Source organism: Canis aureus, chromosome 19 (assembly GCF_053574225.1).
Source record: "Canis aureus isolate CA01 chromosome 19, VMU_Caureus_v.1.0, whole genome shotgun sequence".
Taxonomy (NCBI): domain Eukaryota; kingdom Metazoa; phylum Chordata; class Mammalia; order Carnivora; family Canidae; genus Canis; species Canis aureus.
In genome coordinates, this window is record NC_135629.1 from 32,448,960 (window position 1) to 32,467,001 (window position 18,042).

Below are 18,042 nucleotides of genomic sequence, written 5' to 3' on the forward strand. Positions count from 1 at the left end.
TCCATTTAAAATATACAACTCACTGGTTTCTAATATGTTCACAGAGTTATGCAGCCATCACTAAAATCAATTTTAGAACCTTTCCATCAGGCTAAAAACTGATCCTATACCTTTCAGCAGTCACTCCCACCCTCAAAGCCTGATAACCATTATGGATCTACTTTCTGTTTCTACAGATTTGCCTATTGTGGACATCCCATATAAATGGGCAATGTGTGATTTTATGGGACTGGTTTCTTTCGTTTAGCCTATGGCTTTCAAGATTCATCAATGTTGTAGTGTTTATCAATACTTCATTCCTTTTTATGGCTGAATCATATTCCGTGGTAGGGATACACCACGTTTTGTTTAACTGTTCATCAGTTGATGACTTTGTGTTGTTTGTACTTCTTGGTATTATGAATAATGCTGCTGTGAACATTTGTGGATAAGCTTTTGTGTAACTATTCTCTCAGGTATGTATCTAGGAGTGACATTGCTGGGTCATATGGTAATTCAGTGCTTAACTTTTTCAATTTGGGGAAATTTTCAGCCATTATTTCTTCATATATTCTTCCTACCCCTTTTTTTTTCTCTTTCCCTCTAGGACTTCTAAAAGGTGTATATATAAATAACTTGGAATTCATCAAAATTAGAAGTTTCGTGCTCAAAGGATGCTATCAAGAAAGTGATAAGGACTGTTTTCCAAGGTGGGTGTACTATTTTATATTCCCAGCAGCGGTATATGGATGGGAGTTCTGGTTTCTTCACATCCTCACCTGCATTAGTTACTACCTATCCTTTTGGTTAAAGTCAATTGGAACACTCTTTTTAGGTCTGCCTCTCTCTCTCTCTCTCTCTCACACACACACACACAATCACTGAGTCTCTTCCCCAGAGCTAGGATCAGAAACAGTGGTCTGCTTCTCTCAGAGTGACACCCCTGCTTTATGAGTGCGTGCTGGCCTAGGGCAGCAGTCTCCAATCTCCCTGGCTTGTCTCTCCTAGGTGGACAGTGTGCTTCTCCTAGTCCCCCTGTGAGCAAGCTGAGCAGAAATAATTGGGCCCCCAGATTGTTTTGCTGGGGAGGGGCTCTGTGGGGCTCCTCATATCACCATTTTGGAAGCTGTCCGCCCCCCTCTCCACCCTCATCCTGGGCACCTCTTCTCCTTCTCCTCTCTGCTCCTGGCTGAGGGTCATAGATGCTAGGCTTATCACTGCTGCAGGACATTTGCACCTACTATTTCCTTAGCCCTGAAAATTCTCCCTTGAAATAGACACTGTTAGATTCCTACCCAAGTGTTGTTTCTACCTGACCCCTGTAGACAGAGTCCTTTCCCCCATGACTCAGGAAATCCTCATTTTTCTAGAGCAAAAATCAGAAAACTGTAGCCGATTGGCCAAACTGGGCATACTGCCTGTTTTTGTACAGCCGACAAGCTAAAAATGGTTTTTACATTTTTAAATAATTGAAAAGGAAAACAAAAAAATGAATACTTTCAACACAATGAAAATTACATGAACTGTGAATCTTAGTGGCCATAAATAAAGTTTTATTGGAGCATAACTGTGTCCATTCGTTTACTTTTTGTCTGTGGTTGCTTTCACACAACAGAAAAATTGTGTAGTGACAAATTACACAACTAACAAGGTCACATCTTGAAAGCATTTTGAGGTCACATGTATCACCTGTGTGTGTGAAGATATTTGCACAGATGAAATATGTAAAATCTCATGATAGATCATTAACAGATAAGAACTTGCAATCTTTTTGATGATAGAGAATACTATCTTTGCCCCTCAATTAGACAAAATGTTATCCTCCCCCCAAAAATCTATTCTTCTCATTAGTAGACCTGAATTTTTAAAATTACATTTATTTATCATTCTATTTTGAATTTCATCAATCCATGAAAAAGTGTGTGAAAATTTTTCCCTCTTGCTGTGGAAGTACTTACACAATATCTTCAGTTTTTCCTCCTGACTCATAAGTCAAAGGTATTTCATATCTCTTTACAGAAAAAGTGCACCAATGAAGGTGATTCTATCCCCTTGTGGGTGAGTGATTTTAAAGGTGAGTGTTTGGCCTGGTTCTGACCAATGACATGCAAGAGGAAGCACATTGTATGTACTTCTGGAAATGCTCTCTTTCTCTAGGTGTCTCCAAAGTGGTGCTAAGAACAGTGGCAGCCACAAGGGGAGCCATTCTAAGGAACCAGATGACATCTGAGGATGGAAAAACCTAGTTCCTTGAACTGTGGGAAAGCCCTGAGTTAGCCAATCCCTTCCTACCTCAGGACTTCTTGTGATATGAGACAATAAATGTTTTTATTCTTTAAACTATTCAAATCAGACTTCTCTGCTATTCGTTGTCTAAAGCATTCTTTAAAAATAGAAAGATTTATTTATTTGAAAGAGAGAGAGCTGGAGGAGAGGGAAAGGGAGAGGGAGAGAGAGAGAATCTCAATTAGACTCTGTGTGGAGCCTGTTGCAGGGCTTGATCTCATGACCCTGACATCATGACCTGAATAGAAACCAAGAGTTGGACACTTAATGGACTGAGCCATTCAGTCACCTTTAGTATCCAAAGCATTCTAATTGATATCACTTGAGAGCATCTCATCACCTAGGGTCAGGACAAATGTCCTCTCCTTAGAAAGGGCTTTGCCAGCTACCCTAAGGAAATAGCCTGTGATGTTCCCCCTCTCCCTACCATGTGTCATTATCTGTAACTATCTCACTGGACAGTCTCCCTTCTTTCAAGTATAAGTTCCCTGAGGTCAAGGCCACTGTGTCATTCAGCATTGCTGTCCCACGGCTTAGAGTAGAGTCTGACACCAAATGAGTGATCAATAAATATCTGTGGAATGAATTTAAAAATATACTAATAATATTTTAACTGATATTTCATAGTGTTACTAATACAAACATTGTTAAGAAATATTAATATTTACTACTAATAAATATTAGTAGTAAATAGTACCACTACTAGTAGTAGGCAAGCAAACATTTTCCTATCTAGCACATGCCACACTCAGTGGTAGAGCTTATCACACATCCCTCAGTTAATCTTTGTAACCATGTGAGGAGGCAGATATGACCATCCCCACCTTCCACGAGACTGCCTGCTCCCATTTTCTTCATCACAATCTAGACTGCAAGTACAAGCAAAGGGCAATCAAATAATAACAATATATTTTTTAAAAACCAATAACATTAAGTTGGACTCATTGCTATGCCTCTGGGAACTTTCCTGATGGGAAATGGCATAGGACCACAGTGATTTTGCCCCAGACCTCCTCCTCACCCTGCTGCAGGGGGAGATTCCAGCCCAGAAGGGAAGCACGTTCCCCTAGGGGGATGTTTCAGACCCAATTTATCAGGGCAAGTAATGATGGTTATTGTATCTGACTCAAGGCCTGCCCTTTCCTCTTCCAGGAGGCTCTGTGGTGACACATGATAATTGCCCAGTTCCTCCTAGGGTCCTGGAGTTATGCAGACAGGCTGCAGCAAATCTCTTGTTATCTTTTGATAAGTGCTCTAAGAGCAGGCCGATTACCACCCCCCACCGTGTCAGCTTCTGGGATGCTGGTTGGCTCCACCTTTTTACCCCTCAAAATTTGCACCTTGGTTTCTGAACAATCTCTGCCTTAAATCTAATAATTGTCTATGACACTATCTCCCATGTAAAATTGCTGAGGGGTGACCCAGAAAGTGCCTGTATGTGAGAATTAATGTGCATCGCCCTAGGTCACTAGTGTCTGTAACTCTAATAACTATTTTCACAACAACAATGTTCATTTCTGTCTCTTTTTATTTACAGAAAATCTGAAGGGCAAATTTGGGATGATCTAGCTACAACATATGCTCTAAGGGCTCTGTGGCATACCCGAAATTCACTATACCGGAATTCCTGGAACACTTTAAAGAGATGGAGGAAGGGGGGTGCCTATTTTAGTCCAGTGCTGTCCAATTGAACTTTCTGTGATAATGGAATTGTTCAATCTCTGCTCTGTCAATACAGTAGCCACCAGCCATACATGGCTATCAGCCACTGGAAAGTGGCTAGTGTGAATGAGGAAGTCAATTTTAAATTAAAATTCCTACAGTGACATATGGCTGGTGGCTACCTAGTGGACAGCTCAGGTCTGGAGTGTCTGAGGATGCTGATTTAGCATGGAGCTGCTTCACATTCAAGCTGCCTTCCAGGGTGAACGTATGTAATAACCTTCCTCAGCAACATTTGGAAACCAGCCAGTAGTTATTAATGCTGATGGAAATAACAATATAATTTACAAGGTGCTTTCATATAACCTCACTTTAATCCTCACACAAACCTTGCAAGTCAGCTCCTATCCCAATTTGGGGAAGAGAATGAGCAGTGCAACTGCTGGACCAAAGTTACAGAGATTTTTGGCTCCAAGTCCTGTGTCTGTTCTAGGTGCCCACTGCTTGGTTGTTTTCCAATTTTCAGTACTCTGTAAGTGAATCTGTCCCAGGCAGACATGGGGTGGCAAAGCCCAATGAGAAAGCAGGAAAGCAGCTACAAGGGCTCTGCCAGAGGGGAAGATGGGAGGACAAGGAGGGTGGGCAGATGCCATGCACCTGCACTCATGCAGGTCCTAATGACATGACTCCACTGCCACTGATGGTGTGGGGGTCCTAGTCTGGGGGCTGTAAATTCAACCTGTTTCAGCCCATTAAGCCAGTATTATAATCCCCATCTTCCAGATGAAGAGAGAGGCTCTGAAGGTTTACATGACTTGCTAAGATTTGCTCCACCTCTGCCAGTGGTAGGGACATGCTTCTGGCTCATCTGCTTCTAGTGCACCAGACAGTTCTTACCCAAGAAAATAGCCAAAGCTCAATAAAAAAGGGGGCATAAATGGGAAAGCAGTGAGTTTGGTCTTCATCAGGAAGACCAGAAAAAGGCTAGTCACTCTTGTTTGCCTGAAACTCTCTCACAGACCCTCTTCTTATAAGTTAAGGCTCGAGTTCCCAGGACAATGGAACTTGATTCTCATTAATGTCCTGGGACAAGTGGTCCCAGGACTGTGGCAAACATGGGGGAGACACCAGCACAGCCAGAGCCAGTGGGACTGATGGTCCAGAGATGCTGTACTAGACATGACAAGGCAGAGGGAGTCCCCAGACCAGGAAGATGACACACAGGACTCACGCACACTCCCACCCCATGGGACTGTATCTAAACCGAAACAGGCCTACAACCTATCCTGCCTGGGAGTGCTGTTGAGGTCAAGGCTTTATAAAGGGAGAAGAGAGAGAAAAGAAGGTGAGGAGCCAGATGAGGAAGGAAGAAGCAGAAGTGGCAGCTACTACCACAGGAGCTCCTAAGGAGAGCAACCTGGTACTCCCAGTGGGAACTCACATACCTCCTTCTGCCGAGGCCCTCAGACCTTGTGGCCACTCCCTGCACCACTCCCACCTCACCCCTGGCTTCAATTACATCCACTGGATTAAGTTCTTTGTGTCCTTTGAGTCTGAGCCTGAATGCAACTACCTCTAAAAAACCTGCCTTATCCAAACTGTGGAAAGAGACCTGATGTCCATCAACAGACGAATAGATAAAGAAGACATGGTATATCTATACAATGGAATATGTTACTCAGCCATCAGAAAATGAAATCTTGCCATTTGCAATGATGTGGATGGAACTAAAGGGTCTTATGCTGAGTGAAATAAGTCAATCAGAGAAAGAGACCATATGATTTCACTCCTACGTGAAATTTAAAAAACAAAACGGAGGATCATAGGGGAAGAGAGGAAAAAATAAACAGGATGAAATCAGAGAGGGAGACAAACCATAAGAGACTCTTAATCATAGGAAACAAGCTGAGGGTCACTGGAGGGGATGTGGGTGAGGAGATGGGGTGACTGGGTGATGGATATTAATGAACACTAGGTGTTACATAGATTGATGAATCACTGAACTCTACCTCTGAAACTAATAATACATTATATGTTAATTAATTGAATTTAAATAAACAAATAATAAAATAAAAATTAAAAATTAAAAATTTAATTAAAAATTTAAAAAATTAAAAAAAAAAAACTAAATAAAACACCTCCCCTAATCCTCAGCCGTCTTTTATGCTTCTCACCTTCCTCTTAGCTATTCCCTCCCTCCCTATTCATCTATTGGTTCCTTCCTGTCAACAGAGGACAGGGGACTTAACCCAAGTGAGCCTTCCGGTGTCTGTCACATAATAATGACATTAATGATAATGACACTGGTAAAGATTAACGTGCCCTGAGCAATTACTATTGTGTCAAACACAGTTCTAAGCACTTCATATGGATTCATTTCATTTTTGCAACAACCCTGTGACATAGGTCCTTTATCATCTTCATTTTACAGAGGAGAAAAGTGAAACACAGAGAGGTAAATAAACTTGCTTAGGGCACACAGTTAGCAAGTAGAAGAGTTAAAATTTGAACTCAGGCAGTTTGATTTTAGACTTTTCCCCTAAACCCTTTACTGACTTGCTATAGATGCTCACACCTATTGACCTATTTATTTACCTCCTGGTTTTGTGTAACTCCCCAGCTTAAATCTAAACCATGATAAAATGCCTCCTGGATTACAAAGAGGAATATAGGTAGCTCTGTGCACCTGTGGTAGTCAGCAAATAATCCAACATCCATTAGAGATAACAGCAAATAATCTTTTATTTGCACAGGATGTGCTTTATTAATTGTTCTTGGAAAGCATTTTTAATCTTTTATATGTGCTTTGCACATTACCCTGTAGTGAACACTGAGATACATCTAGTGTGCATCTAGATATAGGATTTAAGCAATTTCCTAAATGTGTTTAGGGATAATTTGTGGTTGGTGAAACAGGGTTCTGGCTGGGACACAAGCAGAAACTGTGAGAATGACCACAGAAAAGGAAGTAGACATACATGCTCTGCAGAAGGCAACATGGTGACCCCCTTGCATATTGGCATTGTTTTGTTCTTTGAATAATAATAAGCAATCGTGGTTCTGAAATAGGAAGGAAAGTCATGACTGAATGCCCTGGAGCATTATGCTCAGGGAAAGTGAGTGTGTCATGTGCAGGCTGGGGACCCATTTACAGGCAGGCAGAATAATGCCCCCTCAAAGATGTCCTCGCCCTAATCCTTGGAACCTGTGACTACGTGAGGCCATGTGGCAAAGAGAGTTAGGTCGCAAATGGAATTAAAGTTGTGACTTGGTTAACATTATTATCCTGCGCTACCCACAGGAGCCCGTGTAAACACAGGGTCCTTGAAACTGCAAGAGGGAAGCAGAAAAGCAGAAGGGTCAGTCAGAGGAAGATATGACCAGAAAAGAAAAACCCAGAGAGATGTAAGATTTGCTGACTTTTTTGAAGATGGGAGCAACAAGCCAAGGAATTCAGGGGGTGAGGAAACAGATTCTCCCTTGGAGCTTCCAGAAATGAATGTAGCCTGCCAATGTTTAGATTTTAGCCCAGTGCAGTGAGACTGGTGTTGCACTCCAAGACAATAAGAAAATAAATTTACGTTGTTTTAAACCTCTGAGTTTGTGGTAACAGGAAACGTGCAGTGAGGTGTAGCAAAAAGCTGAGGGTAGCCTGCCTGGGGAAGTAGAGAAGCTGCAGGGCTTCCCTTTCCTGACTATGATTGGGGAGACCCACGTGTGCACTGCTCTCAAGCAACTTTCCTGCCACTCAAGGGTCTTCATCATGGCTCAGGTGCAAAATACAAGGGTGCATTTCCTGGCACAGGTTAAGCCATCCAAATTATAGACAAATTAACACAGAAACAAAGCAACAAAGAGCTTGCTTCTGATTCAAGTAGCTAGCGTTCTCAAGACCTAAGGTGCCTAGAAAAATAGGTTCTCCTCCTCTTTTCTTTGCTTAACAGCTTTTGGAAAAACCCTAAGGTGATAGCTAATGACAGCATCCCTCTCCTCTCCTGCACCCTCACTCTGGACAGTGAGATAGGTGTGGGGAAGCAAAGATACAGCCAGGGGAGGCGAGAGCTTGCGCAGGACACTCACCCTCAGCAGGCTGCAGGCTGCTCAGAGAAAACACAGGTGATTTTTTTGATCGGTGCTGTTTAAAGACGAAGACAGACTTAATGGAGGAGAGAGTTTGCTGCTCTCTGACCTTGGCTGTGTGTTTTTCTCCATCCCCTGTCAAGTTTAGCGCTAAGAACAAACAATTGCTGATGAGCTGGAGCATGAGAATGCAAAGGGCAGACAGCAATGAGCTAACTCCAAGGTGAAGCGGACTCAAGTCTTAGGAAATGTAGTTCACTTATACCTGCCCAAGGGAAGAGAGGCTGGAGAGTTGTCAAGGCATTCACAAGCGTTGTGGTGTGCGGTGTGTGCCAGGCACGTCTGTGTGTGAGCTGTGAGATCTGGGTCAGGTTATTCAGATCCCAGGATCCTGTCTGGTCAGGTCAAGGTGGGAGGTCATACCTGGCCAAGACAGTGCTGGTGGGGTGTTCTGAAAAGTCTTCTTTGTAGCAAGGAACAGGGGGCCCCCTCCTGCTGGCTCAAGTCCTGGTGGGGTGTTCTGAAAAGTCTTCTTTGTAGCAAGGAACAGGGGGCCCCCTCCTGCTGGCTCAAGTCAAGGGAGGGTGATGGGACTCATGTGAAGATACAAAGGGACCCTCACAACAGGCAAGAGCAGAAGCTCTGATGGATTCTGGATTCCAGATTCTTGTTCATTCCAGGAATATCCTACCTGGAGTGTGTGGAATCTTTTTCATTTTCTTTCTTTCTTTTTTTGCTTAATCTCTTAATGGATATCTTTTCCTTTCTTTCTTTTTTTAACTGAGACATAATTAACATTCAATAAAGTGCCCAATTATAACTGTATAGCTCCAAGAGTTTTTACACAGATCCATGTATTCACCAACCACATCAAGGTATAGATCAGGGGTCAGCAAACTCAGGTCTGTGGGCCAAATCCCATCTGCCACTTTTTGTAAAAAAAAAAAAAAAATAGTTTTATCAGAACACAACCACACCACTGTTTGCATCTTGTCTAGGGCCACAGAGACATTATAACTTCAAAGCCTAAAATCCTTACCAGCTTCCCTAAGTCAGCAGGCCCCTGGTATAGACCTCACCCATACCTTGCTGCTCGATTGATGCCCTCCCACCAAGAGAACCATTCTTTTGCCTTCTATTACTGTAGGTTAATTCTGTTTGGTTTTTAACTTCATATGAATGGAATATAAGAGTGTTCATTCACACAACATCATGTGTGAGACTCATCCATGTTGTGTGGCACTTTCACTCTTGTGCACCACCATTAACATGACTTGTTACACTGTAGGCATCCTCTGCTGAGTCCCACTGACAGCAGAGTGCTGCCCTGACCCTGGATCCCATAGTGTCCCTGTAGCACTCTGGGCCCTCTCACTACTATGGTGATTCCTGACTCCCTCCCTCCCTCTCTCCCTCTCTCTCTCTCTCTCTCTCAAACACCTATTTCTGAGCCTTAAATGCCACTGAAAATCTGATCAGAGACAGAGACCCTCTTCTCAGGTAAATACACAGAATATGTCCAGCTAAAGATGAAAATTCGTTGACTTTTTATGTTTTTCTCTCCGTGTTAGAGAGATGTAAGAAGCCCATCTTGGATTCATGAAGCTTTGCCTGTCTTAGAAAAAGCAGGGGTTGGAGAGAGAAGACCCTGTTATCATGTGGATTCACCTGAGGGCTATGTGTAGGACATGTACCTCTGTGGTGGCAACCAAGGGAAAGAACAAGACACCTGCTGTTCTGGGGACCTGACCTAGGCAGATATGTCCCCTGGAAGAGTCAGGGACAGGGCACTGATTCAACCCTCTAGTGGCTCAGCGATACTCAGGTCCCACCTCCAGGAACTACACAGGCATCACTACGGCAGGGCAACAAATGGCACCTGCTGCTCACCATGGGGACCAAGCTCCAACCAAGACTTGGCATGGGAGGGGACCATCAGCAGCAGTGGACCGAATGGTTTCCCGAGCTTTCCTGGCTTAGATGTGGGAAATGGACAGAGCCCTTAGGGACAGAATCCTTAGGGGAAACTCAAGGCTCTTGGATCACTCAGGGAGTGAGAATACCTTAAAACAGTGATTGTGAATCTTCAGCTAATGAGGTGAGTAAAGGGGAAATTAGTCAGCAATTAAGAGAGGCAACCCTACTTTTATCTCTAATTTGTGAAGCAGTCCATACCATTTATACACATAATCTAAATGGGTTCATAGACCCTAGGCTAAGAGCCTCAGTTTAATATGCTATCCTTTCTACTTCAATTCCCACTGAAAACAAGCAGAGCCTTTCTGTGCTTAGATTAAATTCCCAAGAGAATGTTTTTAGTCAAGTTAATATTTTTAATTAGGCCACAAAAATCCTGGTCTCTGGCCATTCCATGGATTAGTTGTCCACAGGTCAGGCTCTCAGCCACAATTTGGATCAACCGTGGTGGGTGTGGGGAAAGAGGGAAGCAGGATCCTGTGATCTCAAACACAGGCAGTGGGGTGCGGGGTGGGTAGCTTCCCTGAGAAGGAGTCGGGGAGGTGGATAGCTTCCCTAAGAAGGAGCTGTGAGCAGGGCCGGCATGGTGACTCTTGTATCCAGTCCCAGAGGTTTGGAGATCTTGATGGAAACTGCTTAGTAAGTGCAATGCTGGAACCATTAGATGGTCAGTAGCTGTAATGATGCTGATGAAGATATGAGTTAACCCCTAGAGAATCACTTCCTTCTGGGGGACATTTCTACTGCCCTTCCTCTCTGTGATCCTGATGGCACTGTTGTATGTTGAAAGCAGATATTAAATGTACACAGGTTGACAAGCTTGTGGAACATGGGCATTTGATGAGGACACACATTTAAAGAAATTAGAGGAGGGAAATTAAAAGTGTCCCTCAAGTCGTTAAAATACAGGTAGTTTGAGGGTTTCATTGAAAAATGAATCGCTTTAATAAATACTTAAAGACTAAATAAAGACATTGCACAGCAATTTGAATAAGAATATTGTTTGAACGATTATAAAAGTTGTTCCTTTCATCTCATAAATTTATGTAATTAAACTAATGTCACAGTTTGCTCTTGCATGGTGGCAACATGACAGAAGCGCAGAATTTCTATTCTACTGCTGGCTAATTAGGATGACGTGTGATTCTACTTCTTATTTTCCATGCTCTTTTGGGTTTTGTGCTCAAACCCACCCCCCGTTCTTCTTTCCAAACCTGATGTCTAAGTAGTTATAAATAGGCCTCCCAAGCCAGGACTTGAATGTGATTTGGCTCTATTCTCTTTTCACCTCAAATTAGTGTAGGCATCAGTAACAATTTAAAGAGAGTTAACAAAAGATATAACCTGGATTCCAGAGAAGGGGATGAAGAGGTCTGCTTCATTTGGGACTCAACTAAGAGGGACATATTATTGGTCCCAGGGTGAGAGAGAAGTCCAGGCCTCTTTGGGTTTTATTTTTATCCTCTTGTTTTGGGGAGTTTCTTTTAGAGGAAACATAATTTTCTTTAAAAAGTGGCAAGATGTTGTAGAGAATGTCTGTATGGTAACTGTACATACGACAGAAAATGGTATCTATACTGTAGCCCAGCACACAAATCACTTAACACCATCTGACTTCTGACATCCTCATCTGCAATGTAAAGGGCATAAATGGATCCATCCACCCATTTGTTCATTCACTTAACCTGCTAGCATTTCTGAGTGCCTAGAACATTCAGACATCTAGAAGTGAAAGATAGTGTTTGGCTTCAAGCAACTCACTAGCAGGGAAGAGAATACTGTACAAAGGTTAAGAGCTCAGATTCTGGAATTAAATGATCCAAGTCCCAGCTCCCCACCCCACCCCACTATCTTACAAGCTGTAGACTCTTAGATAAGCTCCTTTACCTCTCTAAACTGTTTCTTTAAATTTAAATTAGGATATTAATATAATATCATAGGACAGGTGTAAAGGTTAAACAAGATAATACCTATAAAGCACATTGCCTGACAGATCCATATGAGCTGCTAAATTGATAAATGTGTTTAAATTGTTCTAATATAGTTATGTAAGTAATGCTTGAGCAATACTATGAAGGGAGCCATTAATTCTTTCAGGGATGGACTGAAGGAGAGTAGGCTGAATTTTAGAGGAGGTGATACTGAGTTGGATTTTGTAACATGAGTAGGAGTTTGTTTACAATACAGAGAGGGAGGTAGGGTAGTGAGGACAGAGGGCACCATATGTGAAAATTCACAGAGAATGAGCAGTAATGTTTTCAGGTGAAACCTTTGATGCATGTAGGGAATGGCAGAGGTAAATCTTAAAAGTAATCCTGGGATTACTTTATAAGCAGCATATCACTCAGAAAGCTTTTAGTCACTAGTTATAGAAAACCCAGCTTGAACTAGCCCAAACTATAAAAACATTCATTTTTTTTTCATTGTTTATTGGGGGTTTTTTGGACATAGGTAAGTTCATGGCTTTTAGAAACATGAATACCTAAATAGTCAGATTGGTTTGATCTAAAGACCCAATCATATCACCAAGGAGCCGATTTCTTTACGTTTCTACTCTTCTCTCTTTTGTAATATCTTCTTCGTCTTAACACCAGTTACCCCTTATGGTCACAGAGTACCTGCCAACTACCAAGGCTATATGCTTCCCAAGTAACATCCACAGGAAGAAAGAAAGCCTGTTCCTCCAAAAAAAGTCCCAGACTTTATTATGACTGACTCACCCCCGAACCAATTTCTGTGACCATAGAAGGACATGGGCCAATTGACATACATCTGGGACACCTTAACCAATCACTGTAATGATAGGTATGGGGCTATCGTTTTGGTTTAGAGCAGTCAAAGCCATCTTTAAAACTGAACAGCTGGTCTTTGTAACCCACAAAGCTGCCACACAATGGGGAGGGATGGGATGGTTATAGATAGACTGACCACATGGTTCATCCGGAAGACTTGCAGGCCATGCTTTAGACTTCATTGTTTACACTGTGGACAATAAGAAGTCATTCATAGGCTAAAGTCCACATTTTAGAAATAATTCTGGAGGCAGTATGGGGACACATTTGAGGAAGGAGGCAGTTTGCACCTAATTCAACTCTTAGGTTCCCTGTAGAGCCAATATCCTAACTCTCCTGGGCAAACAGCTATTCCGGGCATCTACCATGCCTCTCAGAAACCCTACTTCTCAAGTTGTCTTCCAATTCAGTGTGTTGAACTCCTCACAATTCCCAAGCTGCCAATAATAATGGGGCAATAACTGTTAAGAAATTCAATGTTTCTGAATCACCTTAAAATCTCTGTACTTGAGTTTTGTCCTGAAAATCACTTGCAGGACACATAAGAGCCAAATGAGAGGAAAATCTGTTATAAGTGGCAGAGGGGAGAATATGAGAGCCAGGGCCCTAGAACCAGACAGGCTCCCTGGAAGTGACATGTCCCAGTGAGTCTGCCCACACCTCTGAAAAGCAAAGAAACAGTCCTAACCTCGTAGGTTGTTCATTCACCCAATTAGCAAATATTTATGAGAACCAACAATGTACCAGGCTCCCTGTTAAATCTCAGGAGAGAAGCAACTGAGCAAATGTTTGTTGTTTGCTTAGCAGAGTTCCCCTCAGATCTGAGAAGAGAATAAAGAAGGGGACAGATCCCTAGGACACCAGAAAAATGGAACCTCTGGTGGTCAGGAAGACATGCATTGAACACCTCTCATGCTAACACCAGTGAAGATTTGAGGGCTGTCCAAATCCTCAGAGGTCATGGCCAAAAGGCACAAGTGGTCACAGATGGAGGCCACTGGCATTTATTAGCTCTCTTGGTAAAAAGAAGAAGATTAAGGGTACCTCACTGCTCTCCTAATCCTGGAGTGACCTCAGAAATCCGCTTATTTGATACTCAGCATCATGTCATTTAAATCATGTTTCAGGGACACCTGGGTGGCTCAGCAGTTGCGCGTCTGTCTTCAGCTCAGGGTGTGATCCCAGAGTCCCAGGATCTAGTCCCACATCGGGATCCTTGCATGGAGCCAGCTTCTCCCTATGCCTGTGTCTCTGCCTCTCTCTGTGTGTCTCTCATGAATAAATAAAATCTTTAAAATAAATAAATAAATCATATTTCAACAATACCCCAAAAGGAAAGTTTCTCACTAAAGAAAATCTAAAGTACTTTGATGACTTGGATTTTTCTATCCTTTTCTCAGGACTACAATGATAGACTCAAGGTAATATGTTATGGAACAACTTGAACAAACTCACATTTTAAAAATGGATTACTTTCCTACTGTGCTGTGATCATAGGAGTGCTTCTTTGGTTGTATTTCAAATGATGGCCTCACCACCACTTCCAGAACCCTAATGAGAAAGGCTTAGAAGTAAATAAGCTTCGTGCAATATGCCATGTGGATAGGCTTCTCCCCATAGAAGAATGCTCCTCTGTTCAAGGGGGTGATACCCACATATATAGTTTACCCTCCAAACACTAAAGCTAGGGAGAAGATGGCTTAAATTGCTGTGATTTGTGATCAGGAAATGAATATGTATTTTTATTGCAGCATTCATTATACAGAGTACAACAAGTTTTGCTTAAAGCAATTCCTGTATCACTTGGTATGAATGTTATATTGTATTTTGCAATGCACAACTTCTTGAAGAAATATTTTACAAAGAAATTAATAATGCAAGCTTTTAATGTATGCTTCTAGCACTCATAGATAGAACCAGTCTATTTCCATCTTTCTCCCTGGAGCCACTTTGACACTGGGCTGACATGTTGGTGACGATGCTTCATAAAAGAAGGTTTTTGCATTCTACCTTATATATATTCTGGTTAAAGTATATAGAGATAACAATTGAATGAGAGAACTCACAGATAGCAACAGAAGCTAAAGGGGATACTTTTGCACCAAGGTATTGGAAGAAAAAGGTATATACTAAATGGCATTATCTTTAGAATAAAATAATTATATGAATTAGAAGCTCCTTGAGTAAGTGCAAATTAGGACACACAAAAAAATAAAGTTTTTCTCACTAAAAATTTCTGTGAGGCAATAATATCTAAAGCTTTCCAATCCCAGAGTTTGTCTGGCCTAACTTTCTTCTCTTGCTAAACTACCTTATCACTCAGGTAAGTAGCCCAGCCTAGGGGTCTTTGGTTAGAGTAGAGGTGGCTGCTCACCAAGCCTGGCCCACTTGTAAGCTGGCCAGAGACAATCAAGATGGCCTACAACAAAGGGATCTTCCTATTAGCCAAGAAGTTGTCTCTCTTCTCAATAGAAATTGGAAAATTTCTAAAGGCCTGGAAAGTAGGCTATGAGCGGAGGGGAGCAGCTGGTCCCCTCAGCAGCATAGTAGCAGACTGAATACCCAATTTACATAAAAAGCCATCTTTGCTCTCAGACTTTTGGATGGGGGTTGGGCTCATTGTATCCTAGCTCCAGATATCTGCACATGGTCTAGTCCTGGTCAGTAAGAGTCCCACACCTCCTGGCCACACTGACTGGATTCTGGAACAGAAGCATGACTCAGGTCCGAAGCTTCAGTTAAAATTATCAGGAACAGAATTTCCCTTCCACTAGGATAATGTAGGTCTAGAGTCATTAGGGTTCCAGTGAGTAAAGGGAGCCTGCCTGAAAGCTAGGCCAACACATCTGAAAGATGTAGAGACACATTCTGGTTGACATCATCTGAGATCTTAGATCTAGCCATATTTGAAGTTGTTGAACTACAGACTTAAAAAATTTAATAAACTATTAATTTCATAATAGTTTTAGATTTACAGACAGTTGTTAGGATAGTTCAGAATATTCCCACATACCCCATACTCAGTGTCTTCTATTATTAACATCTTATACACTAAAGCCCATATTAACACATTATTAACTTAAGTCCATGCTTTAGCAAGATTTACTCAGTTTTTACTCCTTGTTCCTTTTCTGTTCCAGTATCCTATCCAGGATACCACATTGTAGTTAGTCATCATGTCTCCTTCGGGTCCTCTGGACTAAGGCAGTTTCTTAGACTTGCCTTGTCTTGGTGACCATGACAGTTGTGAAGAGTACTGGACAGGTGTTTTGTAGGATATTCCTCAGCTGGGATTTCTGATGTTTTTCCTATGATTAGACTGGGATATGGGTTTTGGGGAGAAAGGCCACATTGTAAAGTGCCATTCTCACCACATCTTATCAAGGGTACATGCCATCAACATGACTTATCATTGTTGATGCCAATCTTAATTACCTGGGTGAAGTAGTATTTAGGTTTTTCCACTGTGACTGTGCTTTTGGGAAGGAAGTCATTTTGTGCAGCCCACACTTACTGCAGGGGGTGTTATTCTCTTGTGGACAGAGTATCTACATACACTGAAATTCTACCTCATAGAGTTGTTTCTTCTCCTTTGTTTATTTATTCAATCACCTATTCATGATGATTGGTGTGGACTCGGTTGATACTTTGGCTTTTGATTCAATACTTTCAATTTGTTTTTGTGACTCAAATTCTTTCAGCTTTGACCTTTCGCTTATTTGTTCAGTTGGCTGCTATGTCCCCTTGACATTCCATATCCTTCAATATGTGTTTGTGTGTGTGTTTTGGGTTTTGAGCACTTTTTTACTTTTTGCACCATAAGATGCTCTAGGCTTATTACTGTATGCTCTCTGCCTTAGTTCTAGAATTAGTCATTTCTCCATGGAGCATAGTTCATTTTATTGGGGAATGGTATTAAACACAAAGATCTGGGCATTGGGTGTAACTATGGACTTTTTAAATTACTTGAACCCATTCATTCATCCTTTCTCTCCCCCCTCCCCCACACACTTAATTCTATCTTATTTGAATTTTCTATCACTGGAGAAAATTTTAAAAAAAATTAATAGAAATACAAAGATATATAACAAAGCCAACTATCTCCCCTCACCTTCTCAGTTTTAGTGAGCTACAGACCTCCTCCAAACCCTCCCCTTCCAGCCCAGGCAGCCTCTCTCCATCAACTGGGTGGGGAAAGGACAGAGCCCACACACAACATAAGCAATGTGCTTGTTCTACAATAACAATAGGCTTGTTCTGGACTGGCCTAGCTCTCCTGCACATTTCTCTCTGCTTTCTCCATTTTTTCTCTTCAAAGCCTGTGTTCTATATTTTCACCCTCCAATCCCCATGCCTTTTGGTGATCTCAGTTCAAGCCCCTTACATCAGAGCTGGCTTGGATATCTAGTCCAGTGTGCCACAGATACAAACACTGCACCATTCTTGCTCTCTTATAAAGTTATATTCCAGGTTTCTTAGAAACGTAAAAGCCTTTCACTAGTGAGAATTTTTCTCATGACATCTTGTTCTTTTTCTCCATTGAACACATTTGCAATTCCATGCTTGTACTGTTTGTTCCATGCTTATACTGCTTAGTCTTATGAACTCTACCAGAGGAGAAGGAAGATCTGTCTCATTCCTCACTCTAGTCTTACTCAGCACAATGCTTGACACATAACAGGCACTCCGTAAATATTTGTTCAACATATATATAAATGAGTGAATGAAAGATCAATCCTGGACCCATGGCCTCCTCACTATCTAAGGACCTGGAGATATAAGAAACCAGTTCATGTCTCACCACAGAATATGACAGAGTGGTGTCAAGGGGACCCTGATAAGGGAATAAGTGATGTCATGTAGTTTAGGTTAGCTGGAGGATCAGAACGGCAAGGGGAACACAACTTCCAAGCTAGGCTTGGAGATGACTGTAGTTCACCAGGCAGACAAAGGAGCAGGAATGGGAATTCTTAGAAGAGCATTCCAAGCAGCAAGTTAGATATGAGCAAAGACATGGAAATGTCATAACATTTGCATCAAGACGAGATGAGATGCCTGGAGTAGCTCTGAAGAAGGGTGAAAGGAGTGGTGAAGGGCCTGGGAGTGGCCAAGGTGAGCTGCTGGGGAGTATATAGCAGGGATTGGGGTTTCAGAAGGATATTTGGCAGACAGAGGTAGGAATGGATAACAGAGGCAGGAAACCTGATTGGGATACAGTGTTGTGGGCTAGGACCAGGCCCCAGGGTGCACAGGGTAGAGTGGGGGG

At 42.1% G+C, this 18,042-nt stretch overlaps 1 long non-coding RNA gene across 2 annotated transcripts in view; it reads right to left on the minus strand.

The window, feature by feature from the left end:
• Positions 1-12,526: 12,526 nt before the first annotated feature.
• The window catches only part of LOC144289830 (uncharacterized), a 37,489-nt gene continuing 31,973 nt past the window's right edge, over positions 12,527-18,042 (minus strand). For both annotated transcript variants that reach the window (XR_013357808.1, XR_013357807.1), the window contains one exon: positions 12,527-16,095. This is a non-coding gene — a long non-coding RNA (uncharacterized LOC144289830). The remainder of the gene's footprint in view (positions 16,096-18,042) is intronic.